This window comes from Natrix helvetica (genome assembly GCF_964273705.1).
Source record: "Natrix helvetica genome assembly, chromosome: 6".
NCBI classification, from domain to species: domain Eukaryota; kingdom Metazoa; phylum Chordata; class Lepidosauria; order Squamata; family Natricidae; genus Natrix; species Natrix helvetica.
The window spans coordinates 46,776,887-46,798,196 of NC_138553.1; the positions used below are offsets into that span (position 1 = coordinate 46,776,887).

Genomic DNA, 21,310 nt, shown 5'->3' on the forward strand with positions numbered 1-21,310 from the left:
ACTCTCTTCAATGGAAAAACTCACTCATTCTAAAGAAAAAATAAGATTTCAACAAATCTATTAATTGCATTGGTGAGCAAAGCTGATTTATATTCTTCAGCAATCTTTTTACTTCCAGATTAGATATAAATTGATTATCAACCTTTGTAAACAGGAAAAGCCCCTGAAAACCTAAGTATCAGTAGAAATTATCCAACCCTATTAAAGACATATCAATACACCAATACCTACCAGTTCAATGAAAAAGTACTAGTCATGATGGCAACGAAATCCTGAACTATACTAGATAATACCGTGTTTCCCCAAAAATACAACATGTCCTGATAATAAGACCATGCCACATTTTTCGGGTGGGCAAAAGTGTAAGCCCTCCTCCAAAAATAAGCCCTCTGGACAACCCCCCTCCAGCCAGGCAGAGCGCCACTCACTGACCTAGCGGTATCCTGAAGGTGCCAAGCCGCAGGAATGGGGGGGGGGGCAAAGGCTTGTGTTGCTTGGCGCCTTCGGGATACTGCTAGGTCGATGAGCGGTCCTGTGCCCAACTGGAGAGGGGGGTTGCCAGGTGGTTGCTCTCTTGCGAGCGGGGTCCCAAAGAGCCAGGCACAGCCTCAGGGTCGAACGGCTGTGTTGCGCTGTCGCAGCAGCACTACACAGCAGCCATGAGGTGACCATGCTCACGAGCAGCCACCCGGCAACCCCCCTTTCCACTGGGCTCAGCGCCATTCAAACCTAAGGGTATTGCCAAGCCGCATGAGCGCCTGTTTGCTGCCCTCTGGCTCCCGTGGCTTGGCGCCTTCGGAATGCCCCTAGGTTAATGAATGGGGCTCTGCATGGCTGGAGAGGGGGGTTGCGCGAGCGGCTTTTCCTCTCCCTGCTCACGCACCTCCCAGCCTCACGATGCCCTTGCCTAACTCTCTCTGCAGTGCCAGGGCATCTCTGCTGCTGCCGCATGGCTTTTTCTGCGGCTTCCAAAGCACGAAGGTAGGATGCTGAGTCTTCCGCAAGTTGCCACTCTGGGAATATGCTCGATGGTTGTTTGCTCTGGGAGTATGCTCTGCCTCAGCCAGCCCACAACCATAGAGCCTACTCCCAGAGTGGCCGCTGCCGAAAGACTTGGCTGTGGATCTCCAGAGTTTGGAAGCCGGAGAATAGGTTATGCTCGGAGCGCCGCCACAGCGGCGGCACATTGACCCTGCAGGGGGAGCTGGGCAAGGGCATGGTGAGGTTGGGAGGCACACCAGCTGAGGACAGAACAGGCGCTCATGCAACCTCCCTTTCCAGTCAGGCAGAGCGCCATGCACTGACCTAAGGGTATCCCGAATGCATCAAGCCACGGGAGCTGGGGGGAGGGCAGAGCACCACATGGCTTAGCACCTTTGAGATATCACTGGGTCCGTGAGTGGCGCTCTGCCTGGCTGGAAAGGAGGGTTGCCGGGTGGCTGCTTGTGAGCGTGGTCACCTCATGGCTGGTATGTTGTATTGCCGAGACAGCGCAACACAGCCTTTTGCCCCTGAGACTGTGCCTGGCTCTTCGGGCGCCCACTCGCAAGAGAGCAGCTACCCGGCAACCCCAAAACAATAAGCCCCACCAATAATAAGACCCAATCAATATTTTGGGGGTCAAAAGAAAATAAGACCCTGTCTTATTTTCGGGAAAACACGGTAACCATCCTGGAATTGGTACTGATTCCTTAGAAACTATGGGAAGAGAGAGAGGCAAATGAACCTGTCAGCTGTAACCTGAAACCTACAAGATGCTACCATGCCAAAGACATCTCCATCTCTGCAATTACTTGATTTGACTTATATTCTTTTGTTTTACAAGTAAATAGGAAATGACTGTGCTGCAAAGCACAAACACAAAGAATACTTTTTTATTTTATTTTCAAGAATAGGCCTGGATTCCCAAATACACTTGAGGCATCTTTAAAAATTCAGCAATGACAGGCCTGTGGTCCAATACTATACTTGAACACTAATCTCCTGCTGCTCCCCAAAATGAATTTAAAAAGCATCCAACAAGAATCAAGGAAATGATGGGGCATATTATAATTTTCTGGTAAAAGGACATCATGTGACTTTCATTGCATCACAGCATTGTGAGAATGCCCATGTCATGTTATCAACATTTCAATTACAGTCCCCAAATATTAACCAGAAAAGCTCAAAAATATTGACCCCAAAATCCTATATCAATCTCAATGTGAGATTGTATCAATTAATAATTTTGTAGTCCAATAAATATTTGCATTTTGTGGCAATTGTGACTCACATCCTCAGCACTATGAGGATGAATTAGGCGATATGCCAGTGATGGCGAACCTATGGCACACGTGCCACAGGTGGCACGCAGAGCCATTTGTCAGGGCACGCGAGGCGCTGCCCTGTTAGCTGGCCAGCATGTATGCGTGCGCTGGCCAGCTGAGTTCATCCTTTTTTAAAGCCATTTTTCGCCCTCCCCAGGCTCCAGAGGCTTTATAGGAGCCCGGGGAGGGCGAAGACAGCCTCCCCCGCTCCCTCGGAAGCCCTCCGGAGGCATCAGGGAAGCCTTCAGACAGTCCCTGAAGCCTTCGGGGCGCTCAAAACGAACCTCCGAGCAAACCGGAAGTGACTTCCAGTTTGCTCGGAGAGTCGATTTGAGTGCTCCGAAGGCGTCAGGGAAGGCTCCGGACGGTCCCTGAAGCCTTTGGAACGCTTAAAACGACCCTCCGAGCAAACCGGAAGTGACTTCCGGTTTGCTCTGAGGATCATTTTGAGCGCTCCAAAGGCTTCAGGGACCGTCCGGAGGCTTCCCTGAAGCCTTCGGAATGCTTAAAACGACCCTCCGAGCAAACCGGAAGTAACTTCCGTTTGCTCGGAGAGTCGTTTTAAGCATTCCGAAGGCTTCAGGGAAGCCTCCGGACGGTCCCTGACGCCTCCAGAGGGCGTCCGGGGGGCGGGGGAGGCTGTTTTTGCCCTCCCCAGGCTCCTATAAAGCCTCTGGAGCCTGGGGAGGGTGAAAAAAGCATGTAAAAATAGGAGAGGAAGCACCTGTAGTGCGCACATGCACACTGGGGACCATGCATTGCATTATGGGTGCAGCACGCCTGCACATGACCCCCCTGCGCTCCCCCCACTTGTGGCACGCGAGCCAAAAAAGGTTCGCCATCACTGCGATAAGCCATATACATTGATCTGCATTGAAAACTATTTGAAAACTAATTAATCTAGACTGAAACTGCCCATGTGCTGGTGGAGAAAGACTGTCACAACCATGCAACAATAGTAATACAATACTAGTTTTATTTAATTATTTCAATTTTTATTTTGTTTTCATTATAATCTTTGCTATAGTGGAAATTTCTGTAATTGCTAGGCATTGCTCTTAAGTTAGCATTGCCCAAATAATGTGTAAATGCATACAACCAAATTACATATATTCTAGATTGATATTTGTCCAGATTAGAGACCTAGACTGGTGGAAAGAGCCAACATGATGATCATAATTCCCTTCCCCAGCTTTCAGACCTATAATGCTACTGCATTAAACATCAGGTGGCTATTGGCTAGAAGAATATTCAGCTCAAGTATTGGTAAATTACCAGGTATACCTGGTAATCTACAGTTGCAAAGATAGATTTATCAAATAGCAAGCAGACCATAAGACAGCCTGAGAAAATGACACATTCAATAGAGAGACCAGATGCAAGATCTTTTTTCTCCATATTAGCTAAGCCATTCAGGTAATAATTAAAGGTCCAGTAAAAACAAGTAACCACTTTGGAAGTAACTTCTCTAGTGTTGGACTTGCCAACCAAGCCAATGCTTATTTCAAGGTACTACATAAAGTACCGTATTTTTCGGAGTATAAAACGCACCGGAGTATAAGACGCACCAAGTTTTTGAAGAGGCTTTTTTTTTAAAAAAAAGTAGGTAGGTAGATAGAGGGAAGAAAAACAGAGAAATACAGTAGGGAGTATCAAGTAGGTAGGGAGAGAGAGAGAGAGAGAGAGAGAGTAGTTAGGGAGAGAGGGAGATAAAGGGATAGAGAGAGATAGAGAAATACAGTAGGTAGGTAGGGGGGGAGAGAGATGTGTAGGTAGGTAGGTAGAAGGATAGAGAGAGAGAAATAGAAAGAGAGAGAGAGAAATACAGTAGGTAGTTAGGGAGGGGGGGAGAAATTGGCATTTGGAAAAGGTTACATTTTTCAATATGCTATTCAAATAATTATGTAAGAGTTAAAATTATTATAAATATTACAATTAATTGCCATGTATGATTTACCGAGAATGCAAACAGCAGCAAATAAAAAATTGCCAATTCAGTTTAAAGAGAGTTAATTTTTAGTACCATAGCCTTAACATTAAATCTATTCCAGGAGGTACAGTCCTATGTGGACCTCATTTTTTCAACCATACATATATTTAACAAACAAATAAATATACAACAAATTTATCTTATTATTCCTAAACTTCTTCAAATGTTTAGCAAAGAAATACTTTATCAACCACTTAAAAATCTTCCTAAAAGAATCACCTAACACACACTAGGAAAATATCTACCTACCTAAAAACCGTAATTTTGCCCATTAATTTTTTTGTCTGTTGAAGCAAGCAAGCTTTGATGGATACTTCCTGTAAATGAAGTAGATTGGGTTATTAGAAAAGTTGTGTGAATTCACAACATTATCAAATACAGTAAGTTTTGTTTTATTAAAAGAGTCAAACATCAAACATCAAAAAAAAGCTAAATTTATTTCTTTAAGTACAACCCAAAACACTACAACAATTTCAAAACATATGCTATCTATGAATTTGTCTTTATTAATCTGTTCCAAATTTAATCATGAAAGGTTAATTGTACTTTTCTTTTTCTTAAAATCTAGCTTAAAGAACTCTCAGACTTCTAAATCTGTTATTTAGTATGCACTTACTGTCACTGTTTAAAAAAACCTTTTCCAATCTTAGTCACTGAGGAATAACTATATAATACATATTGCTGTTGATTTGATCAATCATAATTAATTTATAAATACATACAGTAAAGTGCAAAAATATTATTTAATGCAGGTAGATCTTCATGAATGATCTCAATTGAGCCAAAAATTTCTGTTGCTAAGCAAGACGTTTTATAAGTGAATTTTGCCACATTTTACAATCTTTCTTGCCATAGTTGAGAAGTGAATCACTGCCTTTGTTACGATAGTAACAAATTTTTTAAGTGAAGCTGGCTTCTCTACTGATTTTGCTAGTCAGAAGGTCACAAAAGGTGATCACATGATCCTGGGCCACTGCAACTGTCACAAATATGACTCAGTTGCCAAGTGTCTGAATTTTGATCACATAATCATGGGGGTGGTTAAATGCATGTGAAAAATCACATGACCATGGGGATGGTCATAAAATGTGAAAAATGGTCATGTCACTTTGTTCAGTGCTGTTGCAACTTTGAATGGTCACTAAATGAAATGGATTACCTGTACAGGATAATTTACTTTCTCGATTTTTTTCTTTTTAACTCTCCATTTATGAACAATGTTAAAGACTGTACTACGCTCATTATAAATCTTAAAATGCAGCTTTTGCTTTTTCAAACACCTTCCTAGCTTAATAGTTCATTTCTTAACTCATCATTTCCCAAAGCAGAGTACGTTGTGAGTTATACATCACTATCACTATCACTATTACTAATACTGTTTATTTTCCAATTCTGAACTTTTTTTCTTCAATAAAAACAGACTATGAAAATTATTTATTATGGCAGCAGTACCATATTGCTGCAACAGACAAACATGGCTAACTGACAATTTTCCAAGATACATACATAACAGATACAAAGAAGTTTCATTTCTTGTTCCTTATCTTTTTCTCTTAATGAGGAATTGTAATTTGTGGATTTATTCCACAAACTCCCACTATCATTCAGAGAGCAGAAGTAAAATACATGTGGAAACAAATGAAAGGACATTCTAAAATGGAAAAAAATGAAACTTTTTGTAGAGTTGAATTCTCTCTTAATTAACATATTGCTACAGCAGCTTGAATCAAGAAAGCTAAATTATAGGGATGGCTCATATAACAATGTAAATTTGAGAATTCTGAAATTAGTTAAATAGTTAAATGAGAAGAACAGTTACAAATGCCAGAAACTAACAACTGAAATAGCTTACAATTGAAACAGCTAAATAACAAACATGATAGAAGTGTAGGACTCTCCATAATGGTTCAGATTAAAGAGAAAACTAATGAGGATTCTATTTTTATTTTAGGGAAATGGGATTATAGAACTGGAAATTATGTTGATGTCATTTTCTGACCAAAAGTTTTGCCAACTGCCAAAGGTTGGGCTAAAGTTCAGGAATATAAAGCTAATAAAAATGAGCTATACCACGCAGCTATAAGAATAATAGATAATTTTATGTTTGAAACTTCCAAACAAAATGGAGGTGGGTAGAAGTCAAGTATTTCAAGTATTTAAAAATGAAAATAATATTCACACACTATACCTACACTTTCCCTTTGATACCATTGAACGGAAACAAGTTAAATTTAGGAATAAGAATTTATTCTTCCTTAAACAGATCAATTCTGAATGTTTAATACCTATACACTAAATATAATCTACATAATTAAGTAAATTGAATAAATGAACCTGGATGACTTGAGAATCTCTACAGCAGGGGTGTCAAACTCGATTTCATTGAGGGCTGCATCAGGGTTGTGTTTGATTTCAGGGGAGCATGGCCAGCTTGATGTCACTCATATCAGGGGCACCTGTAGTGGCCCAAATGCTCTGCCAGCGAAAACGGGCTACCGAGCTCGGCTTTTGGCTGGGATGGCCTCCAGAAACCCTCTGCCAGTGAAAATGGAGCACGGGAGGGCCGCACATGGCCCTCCCCAGCTCTGTTTTCACTGGAAGAGGCATTTGAGACCGATCTTTCACTGTATCCAGGGTGGCCTCGCAGGCCAGATCTAAGCACCCTGCAGGATCTGGCTCCTGGGCCTTAAGTTTGACACCCCTGCTCTACAGACTTTTAGCTGTACAATTTGGGATGAACATCTTTGGAATGGTGTGGGAGTAGGAATGGATTTCCAGAGAAAACATTGCAGATTACAGGAACCAGGAACACTACTCAGGTGACCCTGAAGACATAGATAAACCTCCAAGCAAGCTCCGTTTAGGCTGCGATGGCCTCCTGCAACCTTCTGCCAACGAAAACGAAGCTTGAGAGAGCCGTATGGCAGAGGCACCATCAGCCGGTCCTTTGCTATTTCAGGGTGGCCCCACAGGCCTTGAGTTTGACACCCCTGCTCTAAAAGGATGCAAATGACCAGTTGCCTCCTGAAAAAAACACCTTTGGGACAACCATGACCTGGATGACTGAGAATATCTAGACTTTTAAATTGAATAAAGTAGCAATGCATAGAGCTCGTTGGTGCAATGGTCTAGACCTGCCTTAGGCATGAAAACCAGCTAGTCACTGATGGTGAACCTTTTGGGCATGAAACGGGAGCGCATGTGCACATGCACACCAGAAACCAGAAGAGCAGCCACTCAGTGTACATGTATGCACCGGGTGGCTGCTCTTCTGTTTGCACCACCTGGTCTTCTGGTTTCTGATGCACACTGGTGCATACTGGCCAGCTGGTTTTTGTGTGCAAATGCGCATGCACGTGCTGCATACCAGAAGAGAAGCCATCCAGTGCATGCATACACACCAGCAGCTGCTCTTTCGGTTTCCAGCATGTGCCCGGAGAGATACCACTTCCGGCATGTGCGCCATAGGTTCGCCATCACAGAAGTAGATGATTTAGCCAGTCATTCTCTTTTAGCCCAACCTACCCCACAGAGCTGTTGTAAGGGAACAGGATACAAGAGTATTGGGTATGTTCACAAAATTTATATATAAAAGAGATAAGATAAAAATGTAATAAATGATCATAATGATGATGCATATAAACTCATAGATACCATATAATAAAATTAAGATTCAAGAAGTTGCTTCATTTTCCTTCAATTGTAAAATAATCTAGAATAAATTATCTTGTTCCAATGCATTTAATAACATACAATAACTGATTCTTGAGGAAGATTTTTAAAAGAATCTCCAATCAGTTTTTGGAATTATTAATTTTAGGGACTGATCATGAGCATGAGGTCAACAAGCAAGCTTAAAATGGAGCAATTTATTGATTGTTTTCATTTCTGTAGTCATCTTAGCTCCAGAGAAAATCATACTGCTGTTAAATATTGTGACATACAGAATAGTACTATGTAACATAGTTATAGTACGGTAAGAGAACATTAGGACATCAAAACATGATGGTATTATATTTAAGTCAATGTAATAAGAAGTATTTAGGAGGAAAGTATTCTGAGTTATCTCTAGTTGCTATAGGATCTGAACAAGGTCATGCAACATAAACAAGGTATGTTATTTTAAAAGATTTTAGACTTGACATTTAATTGGTTTGTCCTGTGTTAATTCTTCAGGTCACATTTGGCAAAAGATGTAACAGATCTGGAAAAAAAGGCAAGTAGCCAATCAAAACAATTAGGGCTTCAAATACTTCTTTCTGGAAAACAAATTTAGGATGTTGAGACCATGCCTTTGGGGAGGGGGGTGTAACCAAATGGAGACATAATAGAGAAGTATAAAATCATTTATGGGGTAGAGAATGTAAACTGTTTTTTTTTTGTTTTTTTTTCAAAAGACTAGGAATAGGGCTACCCAACAAAACTGATTGTAAGGAGACTTAGAAAAGAAAAGGAAAGCATGTATTTACACAGTGTATATACTAATCTGCTGCAAACATTATCGCAAAGTGTAGTGAAAATCATTGGTTTTAAAAAGAGAACTGGTTAAGACCATAAAGATTTACAGAACTCAGCCTCAATCTTATCTTACACTTCTAAGTATTAATTGCAATGGAACAGTAATGGGGAAAGTATGTCTCCATCTCTTCCTTTTGAGCATACAAGAAGCACATGACTGGCCACTGTGAAACAGAGTGCTGGACTTAAAATAGGTCTTGGCTGCATCTAATGCAACTATTCTTATGTTCTTCATTCATAACACAGTCATATTCAATAACACAAATAAAAACTCAGGCACTGAAAAATTATTCAATGAGAACATATTATGAAAATGTTGTATCTTTTGTAATATTTTCCTTCTGTTAATCCTTATGTTTTAGAATTTAAGATGTGTTTCTAAATCTGCCTATTCCTTAATTGAAAAAAATGCTAAACAAAATACTAACTACTGCAGAACCAAATATGAGCATCAGCAAAAAATATTTGGAGGAATTTTTGAAATATTCAAACAACCAGGATTTTTGATGCGAGACAGACTCAGCTTGCTTCTGAAGTACAAGGTTGACTGTGATTCTATTATCTGAATATATCAAAAATAATAGAAGAGAAAAAATGAAGAGCTATATAAGAGGATTCATAGAACAGATGCTACATGTATCTTATTTATTTATTTATTTATATTTGGTGCTTCTAGACCGCCCCCTCTCCCAGAAGGGACTCGGGGCGGTGTACAGTCCATAGAGAATATCACAAAATACAATAAAAAGTTAAATATGTACAGTTTGGAGGAGGTTAAAATGCAATTTTAATGTATCTGTGTTACGAAAGTCCACAGTCTGTTCTTTAGCCTTCAAAATTTACTAGTTTGTGCAAATCTATATAATGGAAATCTTAGCAATTTATCATGACTTCAAACTAACAAAACAATGGATTCCTTAATTACTGAATATAGCATATTTACAACTATCTCTAAAAGATGCTATGATTACAAAGCTACATTTGTCATATATAAATAATATGACTGGCCTTCAAAACGTTTTACAGCAGAAAGGAGACAAATTACTTCCACAACTACTACAAAGCCTTCAGCTTGATACAACATCCTCAACAATGGTAACCTTCTGGACTTGGAGGGGTGGGCATTATCTTAAGAGTTGTATTCTTCCTATCTGAGGATTCATTTTCATTTGGGAAAAGATATGCTGGGTTCACAGGAATTTTAATATTCTACAAGAATTGGCATTTTAATATTCTACAAGGATTGGCACTTTTTCTGCTGTACAAATACATGAAGCTGCTTGGAGAGGTCCATCAGCATGAGGTAAAAGATACTCAATTATATATTTTCAATTTAAACCAAACAGTGATGCAACAGAAGCCCTAATCTGTTGTTTAGGGACTATGAGAACTTGGATGTTGAAAAAATATATTCTGGCTAAAACCTAGTAAAAAGGACTGAGCTAGAAATACTTTCTTTCTCTATGCACTGCGGGAGAATCCAAGCATGGGTTAACTTCTGTCTATCTATAACCATTAAGATTCTGAACCAGAGCAGGAAGCCCCAGGTTACAATCCAGCCTCAGTCTTGGAAGTTCATTGTGTGACCCTCGGGCAGTGACTACATGATAGAATTGCTTTTGTAGTGATAAATAAACTGCTGCACAAAAGGTGGCATATATTGCATTTTTCGGAGTGTAAGAAAAATTTCGGGGTGGGTGGGCTAAAAGTGAAAATTTAGGTGCATCTTATAGATCAAATACAGGCATTTTGGGCCTTCTGAACCCTCCGTGCGGTTTTGCCCTCCCTGGCCTCCAGAAAGACTCTGCAGTGCCCCGCACATCCAATTTACGCCAAAAATTGGTCTTTTTGAGCTCCCAAGCCCTCTGTGAGTGGTGTTTTTGCCCTCCCAGGCCCCCAGAAGCACTCTGCAGTGCTCCGCACATTCCCGTTTTGCCAAAACGGGCCCGTTTTTGGGCTCCCAATCCCTCTGCACATCACGTTTTCGTCCTCCCCGGCCCCCAGAAGCACTTTGCAGGCCAAAAACTGCCCATGTGGAGCACTGCAGAGGGTTTCTGGGGGCCAGGCAGGGCAAAAATGTGACGCATCGAGGTTTGGGAGCCCAAAAACAGGATGTGGGGAGCACTGCAGAGTACTTCTGTGGGCTGGGGAGAGCAAAAACGTGAGGTGCAGAGGCCAGAAACTATTTTTTTTCTTGTTTTCCTCCTGTAAATTTAGGTGCGTCTTTTTAGTCTGGTGCATTTTATAGTCCAAAAAGGGTGTTGGTACTTACCTGATAAGTCTTTTCTCATAGTGGGGGAGGAGTATCCAGACTGGGTTAACCTGCCCTCTCACTGATTGGACTGAGTCAGATAAGCTCTTTGGGAACGCCCACTGGTCACCGGGTACAACCCAGTTATCGGCGAAGAACTCTATCTGACTCGTTGAACCATTCACTCCAGACTTCTTAAAACATATATTAAATTTTTATTGTATCAAACAGCAACATAACTGAAAAATCGTCAACATAACAGTTTATCAACCTAACATTGTCAGGGAGGGGCTGGATACTCCTCCCCCACTATGAGAAGAGGTGTATCAGGTAAGTACCAATGCCCTCTCTCCATAGTGAGGGGGAGGAGTATCCAGACTGGGACGTACCAAAGCCTACACGTCCCTAGGGAGGGAGACCCCTGAGGCCCATGGCCACCCCAACTCATGCCTGGTGAGGCGTGGCCCCCGCCCTATGAACCGCTTGCAACACCCTGCGGCCAAAAGAGGCCTCTGCCGAAGCAAAGGAATCCAGTTTATAGTTCCTTACGAAAGGCGAAGGGGAAGCCCACGTGGCTGCCCTGCAGATTTCAGCCAAAGAATCCTGCGTGGCCCAGGCCGTAGAAGTGGCTGCGCTCCGTGTGGAATGAGCGATGATGCGGCCTGGCGTGGACAGGCACTGTGACTGATAGGCTGTGGCAATACAGGATCGCAACCATCTGCCTATGGTTGTGGAGGTTGCCTTTTTCCCCAGAGTCCCCGGCTGGAAAGAAACGAACAGGGCTTCGGATTTCCTGCTTGGCCTGATTCTCCTGAGGTAGATCCTCAGAGCCCTCTTTACGTCCAGAGTGTGCCACTTCTTCTCCAACGGGTGAGAAGGGTCTGGACAGAAGTTGGGCAAGTTCAGTTCCTGTGCTCGATGGAAGCAGGTGCACACCTTGGGGATGAAGGACGGATCCAACCGCAACACTACTCCGTCCTGGTGGAACACGCAGAGATCCTCCCTGGTGGACAGCGCTTGCAGTTCGGATATCCTTCTGGCGGAGGTGATAGCCACCAGGAAGGCCACCTTAAGGGTCAGGAACTTAAGGGAAACAGTACTTAAAGGCTCAAACGTAGCGCCTGTCAGAGCATCCAGTACCCTGTGTAAATCCCAGGACGGGTACCTGTGTACTGTGGGCGGTTTGAGATTGGAAGCCCCCTTAAGGAATTGCTTGACCATGGGGTGGTGAGTCAAGCTCTGGTTCCTGCCACACAGGAGAATTGATGAAATGGCTGAAACCTGCCTCCTGATCGTGTTGGGAGCCAACCCCCTGTCCAGGCCTGCCTGGAGAAATTCCAAGACCTGTGGCACCATGGTCTGAATGGGATCATGCCCCCGGGAGCTGCACCATGAGGAGAACGCACGCCATGTGGCGCCGTAGATGCGCTCCGTGGAGGGTCTGCGGGCGGCCTGGATGGTTTGTATCACTCTGGGGGAGAAGAGGTCTTTCCTCAGGATGCTCCGCTCAAGCGCCAGGCGGTCAGCTGGAGCCATTGAGGGTCTAGATGCTCCAGAGACCCTTGGCTGAGGGATATCTTCTCCTGGGGAATTCTCCAGGGCCTCTCCACTGACAGAGACTGGAGATTTGCAAACCACGGCCTGTGGGGCCAGTGAGGGGCCAACAGAACCACTTCCACCCTCTCCTGCAGGACCTTCCGTATAACCTTGGGGATCAGCGGTAAAGGCGGGAAGGCATACAGTAGACCCCTGGACCAGGGCACCGGAGAGCGTCCGCCCCTTCCGCCCGTGTCCGGTACCTGGAGAAGAACCTCGGGAGCTGGGCATTGAGGGGAGTGGCAAAGAGGTCAACCTCCGGGCATCCGAAGCGCTCCACCACCTCTTCGAAGATCGCCGGCTACAGCCTCCACTCCGCATTGTCCACTTCGGCCCGGCTGAGCCAGTCGGCTCTGCTGTTGTCCACCCCCGCTATGTGCTCTGCCCTTAGAAACTGGAAGTTCCTTTCGGCCCACAGCCCCAGCCACCTGGCTTCCTGCATGAGAGCCCTCGATCTGGTCCCCCCCCGTCGTTTATGTGGGCCTTGGTGGTGATATTGTCTGTGAGGACTAGTATGCGACGGCCCCTGACTGAGCGATGGAAGTGTAAGAGGGCCAGGCGGACCGCCCTGAGCTCCAGCCAGTTGATGCTGTGAGTCCCCTCCGCCTGAGACCATTGTCCTAGCGCCATCTGAGCCTGCAGTTGTGCGCCCCACCTGCTCAGGCTGGTGTCTGTAGTTACCGTTATGCGGTCTGGTGTCCAAAAGGTCTCGCCCTTTGTGATCGCCGGGGACTTCCACCAAGACAGGGATCGGGTGACTTCTGCTGGAAGAAGTACCTTGGATTGAAAGCAGCTCATGCGCCTCCGCTGGAAAGGCAAAAGGAACCATTGGAGGACTCTGGTGTGGAGGCGAGCCCATGGGACGATGCCGATGGCTGAGACCATGGTACCCAGCAGTTTGGAAAGGATGGCTAAGGACACCCTGCGCTCCCTGGCTACCAAGGTGGCTAGCTGCCTGAGGGCTATCTGTCTTTCTGGCGACAGATATACCGTGCCCATCTGGGTATCTATTAGGGCCCCTAGATGGATCAGGCTAGTAGAGGGATGGAGGTGGCTCTTGGCCATGTTCACCGAAAACCCGTGGTCTCTCAGGACTGTCATGGTGATATCTAAGTCCCTTAGGGCACCCTCAAAGGAAGATGACTGTAGTAACAGGTCATCTAGGTAACATTGAATGCATACCGGTACCTGTCTTAGGCGTGCTGCCAGAGCCGCCATGACCTTAGTGAATACCCTAGGGACCGAAGACAGCCCAAAGGGCAGGGCCCGGTACTGAAAGTGGTGCCCCAAGTAGCAGAACCTGAGGTATCTACGGTGCTCCCTGGCAATGGGAATGTGCAGGTAGGCCTCCGTGAGGTCTATGGATGTTAGAAGGTCCCCCTGCCTAATCCCTTCCAATATGGAGTGCAGAGAGTGCATCTTGAACCTCCTATATCGAATATAGCGGTTCAGGTGCTTCAGATCCAGGATTGCCCTCCAATCCTTGGGGATGACAAAAAGGATGGAGTAGTATCCCTGACCCTGGGGATGACAAAAAGGATGGAGTAGTATCCCTGACCCTGCTGCTCTGGAGGCACGGGCTGAATGGCCCTAATCTACAACAGGTGCTGGATGGCCTCCTGCATCAGCAGCTTCTGGGTCGGGTTGTTAGAGACCGGACATATCCGGAAGAAACTCGGGGGGTTGGACAGAAACTCTAACGAAAGGCCATGCCTGATGGTATCCTGCACCCACTTATCGGAGGATGAGAGGTCCCAGCAGTCGCCAAGCGCCCCCCGATGGGAGGAGAGCTGGACCTAGACTTAGTTTTTGTGGAAGGAGCACCCCCCTCCGCCTCTTCCGCCCCTCAAAAGGGCCGCTTTTGCTGCCTGCCTTTCTGTTGCCTGTCTGGGTATCTCTGCGTGGCAGAAAATCCCCCCTGGTACTGCCTGTTCCCTGATCCCCGCCTCTGATCCCCTAAAGGAGTCCTGACCCCGAAAGAAGGAGCCAGAGTCTTGACCTTGGGAGTAGGAGTGTCTGGGGTACGGCGCCATTCTGAAGCTGCCCTTCTTCGGGGCGGTGGGAAGGACCTTCCTCTTGTCCTTATTCTCGATTAGGAACGGCTCCAGTGCTGGTCCGAAGAGGGCGTCTCCTTTGAAGGGAGCTGATGCCAATTGCCACTTGTGACGGACGTCTGCCTGCCAGTGTCGTAGCCACAGCAGTCTGTGGAAAGCCACCGAAGAAGCGATTGCGCTGGAGGCAAACATGGCTGCAGCTAGGGTGGCATCCAACGAAAACAGGATGGCCGCCACCAGCTTGTTGATGTCCTGCTCGGACATCTGCTATGGGGATGCGTTGCTGCAGTTCTTGCAGCCACAGCAAGGAAGAACAGTTGATGAAGGAGGCTGTGGTGGCTGCTTTCACTGCCCAGGCGGCCGCCTGATGACCCCTCTGCAAGGTGAGGTCCGCCTTCTTGTCCTCCAACTTTAAGGCATCTTCTGGTTCCCCTGGCAGGTTGGTAGTTGTGTGCAGAGCCACGACCGGGGCATCGATGGAGGGTTGTGCCAACCTCTTCGCCATCTCCTGGTCCATGTTAGAGAAGACCCTGTCTGTGGATAAAGGCGAAGGACGCGCAGTGGGGGATGCCCACTGGCGTTTGACCAGGTCAAGGAAGGCCTTGGGCGTAGGTATCATGTCCGCCTCAATGGTCTGCTCATCAAAAATGTTCTCCTCTGAGAAGCCCTGGCATGGAGGTGGAGCCTCTGCAGCTTTGCTGCCCAGCTTGGCTGCTGTCTTGGCCTTAAAAAGCAGAGATTTGAACAGCAAAGGTTGGAACAATCCGGTGAATGTAGGCTTGGGAGGTGGCATGCCTTCATCATCCGAAAGCTTGCTCTCCCTGATCTCTCCCTCCTCACTTTCCAGGTCGCTGTCCTCCTGGGATGAGGCTGAGGAGCTGGGAAAGTTTTCCTCCTGGACATCCAGGTAGTCAGAAGCCCTGGGAGGGGAAGGAGGAGGCCCCTGTAGCTGAGGCTGTTGGAAGGCCGCTGCCATGCATTGCTGAAAGGCCCTCATCATCATCTCCTGGAAATTGGGTGCCCCTATGGGAGTGGACTGTCCCATGCCTCCCTGTGCTGGAGGATGCGCAGGCCTGGAGATCCTGTGGGCAGGGCTGCTCCCACTGCAGAAAGGGAGGGGGATTGCCCCCCCTGAGCAGGGCCCCAAAGGCAGAGGTGTCTATAGGGATCCTAGCCTGCATTGCTGAGTTCTCCTCTGTGGCTCCCATGGGGGAGGGAGTCCCTGGAGCTTGCCCCTCTACGCCCATGCCTGGAGTGCTCTTGTGGCACTTGCCTTCTTGCAGAGCCTTTCCAAGATCTGATGCCTTCGCCTCTCGTACTTGGAGGCAGGCTTGGGAGGTTTCTGCCCCCCCTTCCCTTGAATCTACCCTGGGGAAGAGATGCTTCTGTTTAGACTTAGCCTTTCCTCTCCCCCTTCTATGGGCAGTCTCTGGGAAAGTTACTGACCTGGTTGCCTGGTCTTCTGCCCCTCCGGTGGGGATGCTGGCTGGATTAGCAGCTGCCTGGCTTCCTGTTTCCTCGGAGCTGCTGGGCGCCGCCATCTTGGACCACGTGGGTCCTCCCGGCTTCAAAATGGCGCCACAAGGGTGCTACTTTTAAAAGTGCTCACCTAGCCGCTGGGGCTTTCCAGAGCTGCCGCGTGCCCTTGCCACTGGATTCCTGCCTCCTGCCTCCTTCCGATGCCGCTGTGGCCAGGGATTTCCTCTTCGGCTTCCCTGCGATCATCTGGCCACGTGGACGTAGCACGGGCACTCCGCGGCGCTTAGAAAAGCCGCGGTTCGCCGCTCAACCCTGGGGGGAGCGGGGGAGCGCTCCTATGCTTGAAAAACCTCTGCGGCAGGGCTTGCCTCCAGGAGGCTTGTGCCCTCTTCCTTGCTTGCCTGGCAAAGGTCCTCACTGAGTGACTCCAGTCTCACTCAGTGGCCAGGGCAGCGTGCCGCCCCAGACGGCTTGTGGCTGTTCGTCTTGCAGATAGGAGGCTAAAGCGCGGTGCTGGGAGGCAAAATTCGCGGGTCCAAGTCTTTTTTTCTCTAAATTGTAGAAATTTGCTGAAGATCCAGAATGGTCAACCATCCAGTGAGTGGACTGAGCCGATAACTGGGTTGTACCCGGTGACCAGTGGGCGTTCCCAAAGAGCTTATCTGACTCAGTCCAATCAGTGAGAGGACAGGTTAACCCAGTCTGGATACTCCTCCCCCTCACTATGGAGAAAATACAGTAAATCTAATAAAAATATATTAAACATAGAATTAACATAACATAATACTTTTCCATTTTTTTCTAAAGCCCTTAAACATTTAAATTCAGCCTTCAGTATTTTGCCATTATCACTACATAAAAACCCTGGCACAGGACTTACATGGCCTCAACAACCCAAATATAAATGAGAAACATTAGCTGATGTATATTATACTTAAGTATGCTTTAATTCACTTAACAACTGACTTTACAGCAAATATTTTTTCAACATCCTCAGATTGCAACAGCTGAAACTTAAATAGCTTGGACAAATCTTTAAAGTTTGGCATCCAGGCCACCAAAGAGACAATTTTATTTTCAAACTATTAGCCAAACTTCTTATTGTAGCAGATCTTCTACACACCATGGCCCCAAAATGGATCATTTATATTTGAACTGGGATCTAGGTTTTCAAAGCAATATTCACCATTATGAAAGTTCGTTACTTTTCAATAATCCAACTTTTCTCCATTCTGCTGTTTTATTTTAAAAACCATAAAGAACATGAATATTTTGAGTTGAAAGGCTGTTTTAAAAAATAGAAAAAAACAGATTTAAACTGCATGGCCTCATATATTTTACTGCACATTACAATGGCATAACTTATACTCCTGTTATGAAAGACATTTAGTTGTGTTATAATTTCATTATTTAGCTTCTTTGAAATAGCATATGAAATTCTTCAGAATAGTACTGAAACTTATCTTCCTAATTCCACTGTCAAAAAGCAATTTTAAAGAAATTTGTGAAAAATACATTTCATATTACACAAATTAATAACAATTACATTAAAAGACTCTTAAAACACCAAGAAGCTACTTTTTACATTTAAAAAAAATCACATCCGCACCTTAGAAAGTAAAATAAGTTTCTCTTGTGTTGCAAAAATATTTATTTATTTATTTATTTATTTATTTATTTATTTATTAATCTAATTTATATGCCGCACCCTCTCCACCAAGGGACTCGGGGCGGCGTATATTCTAGATAAATGGAAATGAAATTCTATAAAGCAGTTTTCAATGCTGTTTTCTATAAAAATATTTATGTACTTTAACAGATTAACAGAGTTGGAAGGGACCTTATAAGTCATCTAGTCCAACCCCCGCTCAAGCAGGAGACCCTACACCATTTCTGATAAATGGCAATCCAATCTCTTCTTGAAAGTCTCAAATGATGAAGCTCCCACAACTTCCAAAGGCAAGCTGTTCCATTGGTTGATTGTTGATGTGATTTCACTTATTTAAACTCGGATTCAGGAACCAAAAGTACTAACCAATACTTACGTATTACTCATCAACACAATGGAGAAAGAGCATTGGTCTTACCTGATATGCTCCTTCTCGGTGTGCTGAGAAAGAATCGAGGAATGGGTTGACCTTGCCTCCTATTCCTGGATTCCCTCATCAGCACAATGGAGAAGGAGTGTTGGTCCACCTGACATGCTGATTCTTGTAGGGAACGGAAGAGGATCCAGGAATGGATGTTGCTCTGCTCTTCTGCCTAGAGACTGAGCCTGTCATCTTTTTGGCAACGCCTCCTTAGGTGGGAAATCCTCTCAGTTTCGGCGAAGGTGTGACGATGCCGAGGCTTGTGACCTGTGAAAATATTAGCTCCTCCCAGACTGTGGACCAGATGGTCTCTTAGGGTGGGGCTGGATCCTCTTCCCTTCCCTACGAGAAGCAGTGTGTCAGGTAGGACCAAGGCTCCTTCTCCAGGAATGGGACTTACCAAAGCCCTCCAAGCTCACGGGTGGGTCGCAGTCTGGGCCAAAGTCCCTTGATCCACATGGATCCTCTGGAGGACCCTCCTGCCAAAGGCTGCCTTAGCCGAAGCGAATGTGTCCAATTTATAATTGCAGATGCAGATCTCCTCTATAGAAGCCTGTGTGGCCCACGCCATCATTGTGGCCACACTCCGTGATACGTATAGGCATGGGAAGATCTTGTGCCTCGTAGGCCCTGGCAATGGTCGCCCAAATCCATCGCCCCACTGTTGTCGGGAAGACCCTGCTACCCAAGGAGGAAGGCTGAAAGGAGACAAAAAGTGACTCCGTCCTCCGGAAGGAGGCAGTCCACTTGATGTAAATACGGACAGCCCTCCTAACGTTTTCCCTGGCATGAGTGGGCCCTAGGCAAAAATTTGGCAGAATCAACTCCTGGGCCCTGGAGAATCAGGAATTCGTCTTAGGGACGAAGGAGGGATCCAAGCACAATACCACTCTGTTTGGATGGAATATGCAGAGGTCCTCCCTCACCAAAAGGGCCTCCAGCTCCAAAATCCTTCTGGCTGATATGATGGCAACCAAGAATGCCTTGCAAGAGAGGAAGCATAAGTAGACCAATCTCATTGGTTTGAAGGGGCTCTAAGTGAGTGCATTTAACACCTTCGACAGGTCCCAGGTTGGGTACCTGTGAACCACAGGAGGCTTTAAATTGGTTAGGCCTTTAGAAATCTGCGGACGGTAGGATGTTGTGAAAGCAAGCCCAGGGGTCCTGCTCTCTGGCACCATCTGGTGACCAGGAATAGAAATAATAGGGCTGCAAGAGGCTTGAGTCTTCCAACAGTCGTTCCAAAGGATGGGAAAAAAGGCATTTCTCCTGAGGGCAGATCCCTGGCCCTGTGCCTCTTGCTGCTTTTTTAGCCTTTGCAATATGCCGCTCTATGCACTTCTGCATTTCTCAACCACCTTAGAGGCTTTTGTGCCCTTAGAAGGCTGAGCATGGCTTCTGATTCTTGCTGCTGAAGCAGAAGACCCTTGGCTAGTAGAAGGGGCCCTGGAAGGGGAATCACGTCCCTCCCTGCCCTGTACCTGAATACTTTGGACGCTGGACAGTGCGAGGCTGTCATGCCTCCATGCGGCAAAGCAGGCAGGTTCAAAATGAACAGCAGCTGATGCAACTTTGAAATTGGCGCCAAATGCTCCACCGCTGTCAGTGTGCCCAGACCAACCCGGACTGTAATCCTTTGTGCTAGGGCCTTTGGACCCTTAAAGGGGTGAAGCCCCTCTCCACTGTGTTGCCGGGTGGCAGGGGTCTGGCTATGAAGCCAGACAAGCGGCTAAACTGGCGGACCATTTAACCGTGCGATCACTAAAGAGCAATTTCTAGCGATCCTTTTTTTCCTTTCCTTTTAAAATCCAAGAATGATTGTTAGAGGAGCAAAATTTAATATGTCTTGACTGGCAAAAGACTGAGCTGAAACTGGGAGGATTTCCTGCCTAAGGAAGTGTTGCCAAAAAAATGATAGGCTCAGCCACCAGGCAGAAGAGCAGAGCAAAACCCATTCCTGGATCCTCTTCCCTTCCCCCTATGGAGAACAGAAGAAAATATTTGAAGACTCAGGTATCTTGAAATAAGACAATACAAGAGATCTTTTTTGTATTTTTAAAATTAATAATGCCAATATAATGGCAGTCCATTCAGAATAACTAAAGAACCAGAATCCCCTTTCTATGGAAATCTGTAACCACTGTCATTTCAATTATTGGCTAAAATCTTTTAAATATTTAGGAATAAATATTTCATAGAAGTGCTCTTCATCTGTAGATGTAAATATATCTTATATCAGACCAAAATAGATATAAATTGTTTAAAATGCTACTCAGTGCAAGGGGAATAAATTTGTAAGTTATGGAATTTCATTGACATATATACTTAGAATGTAATACCTTTAAATAACTTTAAGCAAAAATTAGATTTTTAGCACCAATTAGGTGCAGATAATCCTTGACTTAACAGTTCATTTAGCGACCATCCAAAGTTACAATGGCACTAAAAAATGATTTATGATCATTTTTCACATGCATTTGACCACCCCAATGATTATGTGATCAAAATTCAGACACTTGGCAACCAATGCCCATTTGTGATGGCTGCAGTGTCCTGAGGTCGTGTGTTCACCTTTTGCAACCTTCTGACAAGCAAAGGCAATGAGGAAGTCAGATTCACTTAACAACCGTGTTACTAACTTCAGTGATTCACTTAACAGCTATTGCAAGAAAGGCCACAAAATGGGGCAAAATTCATTTAATAAATGTTTCGCTTAGCAGCAAAAATGTTGGGCTCTATTGTGGTCGTAAGTCAAGGACTATCTATATATAAGACCTAGGATACGCATCTAGCTTGTTTAAATCTAAATTATGGTTATCATAATATGGTTTTCTAACTTTTCTGACCTTCCACTTTATAATACAATGTATTTTGCTTTCAAGCTAATTAATCAGGTTGAAACAAACCCACAGGAATAATTACAAAGTCGCTATGTGTCCCCTTTAACATCGTAGCAGGGTCTTGGATCTACATTAGGACACAACTCTACAATATTGGATTCCTACTGTACATAAAAAATTACAAGG

The 21,310-nt window shown here is 45.2% G+C and overlaps 1 protein-coding gene across 4 annotated transcripts in view; it reads right to left on the reverse strand.

Annotated features, from left to right (window-relative positions):
• Positions 1–21,310, reverse strand: part of CNOT2 (CCR4-NOT transcription complex subunit 2) — a 72,500-nt gene that overhangs the window by 37,977 nt on the left and 13,213 nt on the right. For 2 of the 4 annotated variants that reach the window (XM_081958376.1, XM_081958377.1), the window contains exon 2: positions 4,546–4,613. The exons of the other annotated variants lie outside the window; for them this stretch is intronic. The gene's annotated coding sequence lies outside the window, so the exon portion shown is untranslated. The remainder of the gene's footprint in view (positions 1–4,545; positions 4,614–21,310) is intronic. 4 annotated transcript variants of the gene reach the window in all.